The sequence below is a fragment of the Quercus suber genome, unplaced genomic scaffold (genome assembly GCF_002906115.3).
Source record: "Quercus suber isolate HL8 unplaced genomic scaffold, Cork oak 2.0 scaffold_273, whole genome shotgun sequence".
Classification (NCBI taxonomy): Eukaryota; Viridiplantae; Streptophyta; class Magnoliopsida; order Fagales; family Fagaceae; genus Quercus; species Quercus suber.
The window spans coordinates 212789-218782 of record NW_027069729.1 but is presented as its reverse complement, the minus strand read 5'-3'; the positions used below and the strand labels follow the sequence as shown (position 1 = coordinate 218782).

At 32.6% G+C, this 5994-nt stretch overlaps 1 pseudogene; it reads right to left on the bottom strand.

Moving 5' to 3' along the window:
• Positions 1-1229: 1229 nt before the first annotated feature.
• Positions 1230-3055, bottom strand: LOC112029684 (germin-like protein subfamily 1 member 11; annotated as a pseudogene).
• Positions 3056-5994: the final 2939 nt, after the last annotated feature.

The following is a 5994-nucleotide window of genomic DNA, read 5'->3' as shown; positions in this document are numbered from 1 at the left end:
TTTTTTTTTTTTTTTTTTAAATCCAAACCCAACCCTGTTCTTTATCGGGCCAGGCCGGGTACCTGTGGGTTGGGCAAAAATTGCCATCCCTATGAGTTTGTGTCAAAGTTAGACCTTCAATATAGTTTTGGATACAAAAAGTGGGTTTGGTTCAGTTCTTTTTACTTTGGCAAACTCACCTTTTGTCCCTCTAAACATTAATTTAACTCAAAAAAAAAAAAATTATTGGAAAGTTTATGATGTACATTTTCTAAAATATCCCATTATTATATAGCTCCTATCTAGAGCTGTCCAAACCCAATCGGAGCCCAACAACCCGGCCAAACCACCCGACGTTGACCTGAACCAAAGGTCCAGTCAGTCGGTGGCTAGTTTCCGTTCTCAAAAATGACATCGGCAGGTCAAATGGTGGGTTTGCATCTCCAAAACTTGAGAAACCCGAACTTGACTGGACCATAAAAAAAATTTGGCCAAATTTACAAAAACAAGCTAGATCTGGCGAGATCTCGACCAAATCTGATTAGATATGGTGGGATTTAGCCAGATTCGGCCAAATCCCAGTAATTTTTAGTGAAAAAAATGCAAATGCTAGTGATAAAATATAATTTTCGGCGAGTTTTTCTAGTTTTCAACACAAATTCCAGATTCTAGCGAGTCCTTTTTTTTTTTTTTTTTTTTAAATTTCGGCCCAACTAACGCTTACCTTCACTTGAAATCGACTCAACTGATTTTTTCGGTGGTCGATTTTGGGTTCCTTTGCCCTCCACCTGACGTCGGCAGGTTAAGTTCAGGTTGGGTCCAAAATTGACCTGGCCCGACCAATGGACAACCCTAGCTACTATCAGTAGCAATTGATATTGCTTTATTCCATTGGCCATTTAAGAAGAATATGAAACATATGTAAAATATATACAATTGTGGAACAAATGGAAAATATGCTAAATATGTGATTATACTAAACGTCACAACAATATCTAATTGAGGTTTAGTTGTGTATTTATTCTTCTGTTGTCGTACTGTTAAAACACATAAACAACGATTTTATTTGATAATAATTATACCAAAAATTAATTGATACCTTGATCTGATGATAGGGAGTAATAATTATAAAACATAAATTACAAATTCAAATCATAATACCTCTATAAAAATAAATAAATTGTTACTTTCAAATACAACAATTAAAATTGCCAAACTTTATTGGAACTGTGTAATGGTTCATCATTGCACTAGAATTTTTGTTGAAGATAATTAATCACACTATTGTCAAGTTGGAATGCCTTGGCGAGAACATAAGGATTGATAGGAGGATTAGATCCAAAAGTTGCATTTACTATTGTGGTAGGCCCAGGATTTTGGCTATCGAGACTAGAAAATTGGTCTCTCCTATATTGAATTGAAAGTGGATGAGACCCATTGGAAATACAAAGATGTCTTCCTTGTTCAAAACTTTGGTGAAGAGTCGATTATCAGGTTGGATGTGACAAAGCCAACTAGAAGTGTACCCTCTATGACTGTCAAAAGCTCACTGGCACGAGGGTGAATGTGGGGAGGATTTAGGCCATATGGTGCATAGTCAACATGAGCCAAGGCTATCCCTAGAGTGTTGAGGCCAGGAAACATGTCCACGTTTACTAGAGTGACATTTGACCCAAGTTGATTAAGGGTGTTTCTAGGAACATCAAGCCCCACGAAGATAAAGTCATCAACTGTAGTAAGCTTTGGGTCCTTGCAAAGCTTTCCATTCACAAATACTGCAAAAGAAAAGATTGTTAATATCACAAATGTGAGGCTTCAATGATAAAGGATGATAACATGTCATGCATGTACGTTAAAAAAAAACAAAAAAATTAAATCCCATGTAGATATTATATTTCGCTTCTAAAAATAATTCCATTAATTTTTTAGATTCCCAATATCAGAAGGTTTTCATTAATGTGTAGAATCTAAACGAGAAAAATCAATCCAAATAGCTTGAAACGACTCCAAGAAAACCATAATAGAGTAGGTACATACCAGCAGAGTCGGGATTGTTAACTGCAACGCTATGTCTTGCAATGGACTAGGGTCATGAGCAGAGGCAAGAGAGGATGCCAAAGCCAATAGCACAACAGTTAGAAAGCAAGTAAAAAGTTTCGTCATATTTGAGGCTGTGTGCTTGGTTTATTTTTGCTGAATGCTTGGTTGAGGTGTGAATGATATTGCAGATCAGAACATGTCTATTTATAGAGAGGAGTCACCGAATTGGTCTATATATTTTCTCGCAAATAGCATATAAGACTAGGTAAATTTCAGTGGCGGCTCCAAGATTTTTTTTAGGGGGTTCAGCGGTGGTGGAGCTAGAAATTTATCATAGGGGCAAGTAAAACAATAAAATAATTAACTTTTTTTAATATGCACAACTTCCATATTATATACATTATATAATAGCCTAAAATAATATTCTAAATATAATTTAGTATAAATATCGATAAGAAAAAACCCATTAAATGCAAAAAAAAAAAAAAATTAAATAAAGGCCAGGAAATTTGTCCACATTTATAAGAGTTACATTTGACCCAACTTGATTTGAAGTGCTTCCAGGAACGTCAAGCCCAGGTAAGAAAAGTCATCAGCTATAGTAAGCTTCGGGTCCTTGCAAAACTTTCCATTCACAAATACTGCAAAACAAAAGATTGTTAATATCATGAATGTGAGGCTTCAATAGTAATTGTTGAAATATATCATGCATGTACATTTAAAAAAAAAAAATCCCATGTATATAATATCACCTCCAAGAATAATACCATTAATATGTAGATTCCCGATATCATGAAATTTTCATTAATATGTGAAATCATAACCGAGAAAACTAAATCCAAATGGCTTGGAACGACTCCAAGAAAACCATAATAGAGTAGGTACATACCAGCAGAGTTGGAATTGTTAACTGCAACACAAAAGTCCTGCAAAGAACTAGGGTCATGAGCAGAGGCAAGAGAGGATGCCAAAGCCAATAGGGCCACAGTTAGAAGGCAAGTAAAAAGTTTCGTCATATTTGAGGCTGTATGCTTGGTTGTTTTTGCTGAATGCTTAGTTGAGGTGTGAATAATATTGCATATCAGAACATGTCTATTTATAGAGTGGAGACACTGAATAAGTCTATGTATTTCCTCGCAAGTGGACACAAGACTAGANTATCATGAATGTGAGGCTTCAATAGTAAATGTTGAAATATATCATGCATGTACATTTAAAAAAAAAAAATCCCATGTATATAATATCACCTCCAAGAATAATACCATTAATATGTAGATTCCCGATATCATGAAATTTTCATTAATATGTGAAATCATAACCGAGAAAACTAAATCCAAATGGCTTGGAACGACTCCAAGAAAACCATAATAGAGTAGGTACATACCAGCAGAGTTGGAATTGTTAACTGCAACACAAAAGTCCTGCAAAGAACTAGGGTCATGAGCAGAGGCAAGAGAGGATGCCAAAGCCAATAGGGCCACAGTTAGAAGGCAAGTAAAAAGTTTCGTCATATTTGAGGCTGTATGCTTGGTTGTTTTTGCTGAATGCTTAGTTGAGGTGTGAATAATATTGCATATCAGAACATGTCTATTTATAGAGTGGAGACACTGAATAAGTCTATGTATTTCCTCGCAAGTGGACACAAGACTAGGTAGTTTTTAAGGAGTCCAAATCTCTGTCTCATCAATTGTGCTCCACTTCATCTCACCAATAAAATTGGACAACTATCATTAAATGAGATCTCATTAAATGAGACAACTGCCTCTCTTAATAAGAGATGCTAGTTGTCTCATTTAATGAGATATCTCATTTAATGAAAAAGGTTACAATTGTGCTCTATTCATACTCACCAATAAACTTGGACAACTAGTCTGTCTCATTTAAGAGACAGACTAGTTGTCCAAGTTTTATTGGTGGAGTATGAAGTGGAGCACAATTGATGAGACAGAAGATTTGGACTCGTTAAGAATGGTTCACGCATTACATAAAAAATATCATAGCCGTTTAAATTTACCAAGGGCGGCTTTACCTTAAGGCCAGGGGGTTCAAATGAACCCCTCACCTGGCCATAATTTATATATATATATATATATATATATTCCTTTTAATAACTTTTCTCTATCTCATAAAATAAAATTTTGAACCTCCTAGTCCTAAATTTTGTTTAAACTCAATTGACATAAGTTTGAATAAGATCATCTTAATGCTACTTTTATAATATTTTTACAATAATTTAACAAGTGGCAAGTTGTAACTGGTTTTTATTAAAACTCACAACGAATATCACTTTTTTCCTACGTGTAACAACTTGCCATTTAGGTTTTGTTGTGAAAGTGTTGTGTCAAATAGCACTACAAAAAAAATATTTAATGTTATAAGAATGTTCCAAATTTTGCTCATTCATTAAAAAAAAAAAAAAAAAATCCTTTTTTTCCAAGACTTTGGCTTATTTTCCCATATAGTAGAATAAAGTTGTTTTTCCCTGCACTTTTCTTCTTCATCAACTAAAAAGTGCACACTATTACAACCAATAGATTTTATATATATATATATATATCTATATTATGATTCTTTTCTCATTCTCTATATCTTTCTTTTCCCTTCCATGTTTTCTCAGTTTTCTCTCTATTTGATCAGGTAGTTTGATAAATGCTCTAAAGATTTCAAAATCCAAAAATTATTTTAGTGCTTGCCCCAATTTCAAGGGACTAACCACGTGTACGGTTAAGAAGTCATACACTTCAAAAGTTAAAATTTATATCAGTTACTATTTTTTTTTCTTCTTAATTTTACATTTACAGTTAATCTGACTCCAAGAGACTGGTCATATATGTTATTGAGATGAGTTCAAGTTACACTTGGTATAACTTGACAAGAGTTACACTATTTGTAGACCGTAGACTTGTAATTGATCTAATAGTTAAAAAAATAGCATTAAATACTATTAGTTTCCACCTCATTCATAATTAATACTAGCATTTTCTCTCTCTCCTTATTTGTTGTTTTCACTTGATTAAAGGGATATTGTCATTTTTAAGAATTCTATATTTGAAAAAAAAAAAATATATATATATATATATATATATACAAAAAAAGGATGTTATCAAATGGACCAAAGTTCGTTGGCATTTTGTTTTGTTTTTGTTTTTGTTTTCTGCTTTGGTTACGTTTAGATTTTTCATGGAAATTATATATGCCTGCAGTTATCAAATCTATATTAAATCCTCCAGATCCAATATATGGATATGAAGCTTGGTGGTCCTTAGCATATTTTATTTTGTGTTTGTGTTATCAGTAATCATGTTCATAAGGACTTAGACAAAGGACGAGGATCCCAGGTAACATAGTGATATAGTTTGATGCACCTCTTAATTGGTAATGAAGTAGTGCCTTTTCCCACAGAGTCGTAGATTTTAAGCAAACTGTTTTTAATCAAAAGGAACAATGTACTTAATTCTTCATTTGTTGTAATTACTTCTTCTTCTTTGTTTCGCCAATTTATTTTTTTTGAAAGGGTTTCCCCCATTTATTTAAAACCTCATTAAACAACACTTAGCCATTTACTTATTTTTAAGGAGACAAGATATAATATATATATATATATTCACAATTGATAAAACTATAAGAGTATGACCGGCTTAAAAGAAAAAAAAAAAAAAAAGTATTGCAAATATATTTGTTGGATATTTTTATAAAAAATATTATATTTATTTAATACTCATTTATGTGTATCAATTATCCTTAATGTCAGATACGTTGATTGCTAAATTTTGAAATTCAAATATAATTCAAAATTTGAATAGTTTTTGTCAATGGTTTTAATCAGGAAATTTATAAATATTAATGTGATATTAATGTCATAATTGCCAGCATATTTGGCTATTACAAATATACACTTTCCATTCTAAACGTTTTGTATTCAAACGTTCTTATTTAAATATGACATAATAACGTCATATATGGAAGATATTTCAG